The sequence below is a fragment of the Cherax quadricarinatus genome, chromosome 97 (assembly GCF_038502225.1).
Source record: "Cherax quadricarinatus isolate ZL_2023a chromosome 97, ASM3850222v1, whole genome shotgun sequence".
Taxonomy (NCBI): domain Eukaryota; kingdom Metazoa; phylum Arthropoda; class Malacostraca; order Decapoda; family Parastacidae; genus Cherax; species Cherax quadricarinatus.
In genome coordinates this window covers 7735853-7737341 of record NC_091388.1, presented here as the reverse complement: position 1 = coordinate 7737341, position 1489 = coordinate 7735853, and positions in this window count along the sequence as shown.

Here is a 1489-nt window from a genome sequence, read left to right as displayed (position 1 = left end):
CCCACTGGCTTCCTAACCCATTACTTCTCCCGTCCCATACACTCTACCCATTCTCTCCCACTGGCTTCCTAACCCATTACTTCTCCCGTCCCATACACTCTACCCATTCTCTCACACTGGCTTCCTAACCCATTACTTCTCCCGTCCCATACACTCTACCCATTCTCTCCCACTGGCTTCCTAACCCATTACTTCTCCCGTCCCATACACTCTACCCATTCTCTCCCACTGGCTTCCTAACCCATTACTTCTCCCGTCCCATACACTCTACCCATTCTCTCCCACTGGCTTCCTAACCCATTACTTCTCCCGTCCCATACACTCTACCCATTCTCTCACACTGGCTTCCTAACCCATTACTTCTCCCGTCCCATACACTCTACCCATTCTCTCACACTGGCTTCCTAACCCATTACTTCTCCCGTCCCATACACTCTACCCATTCTCTCACACTGGCTTCCTAACCCATTACTTCTCCCGTCCCATACACTCTACCCATTCTCTCACACTAGCTTCCTAACCCATTACTTCTCCCGTCCCATACACTCTACCCATTCTCTCACACTGGCTTCCTAACCCATTACTTCTCCCGTCCCATACACTCTACCCATTCTCTCACACTAGCTTCCTAACCCATTACTTCTCCCGTCCCATACACTCTACCCATTCTCTCACACTGGCTTCCTAACCCATTACTTCTCCCGTCCCATACACTCTACCCATTCTCTCACACTAGCTTCCTAACCCATTACTTCTCCCGTCCCATACACTCTACCCATTCTCTCACACTGGCTTCCTAACCCATTACTTCTCCCGTCCCATACACTCTCCCCATTCTCTCACACTGACTTCCTAACCCATTACTTCTCCCGTCCCATACACTCTACCCATTCTCTCACACTGGCTTCCTAACCCATTACTTCTCCCGTCCCATACACTCTCCCCATTCTCTCACACTGGCTTGTTAGGTAAGACACATATGCAACAGTTAGACAACTTTATTCCGAAACGTTTCGCCTACACAGTAGGCTTCTTCAGTCGAATACAGAAAGTAGGCAGGAACAGTAGAGATGTGAAGACGATGTAATCAGTCCATCACCCTTGAAGTCGTAGAATTTGAGGTTGTCAGTCCCTCGGCCTGGAGAAGTTCAGTTCCATAGTCAGGAACTATCTGAAGATCAAGCGACAGTGCGGAGACTTAAATACTGTCGGAAGGAGAGGTGCAGGGTAGTAGTAGTAGTAGTAGTAGTAGTAGTAGTAGTAGTGAGAGGCCACTGAGAGGTCATGTCCCTCTCAGATCCAACACTTCTCACTTGAAAAGCTTGTCCACTTACTACTACTACTACTACCCTGCACCTCTCCTTCCGACAGTATTTAAGTCTCCGCACTGTCGCTTGATCTTCAGATAGTTCCTGACTATGGAACTGAACTTCTCCAGGCCGAGGGACTGACAACCTCAAATTCTACGACTTCAAGGGTGATGGACTGA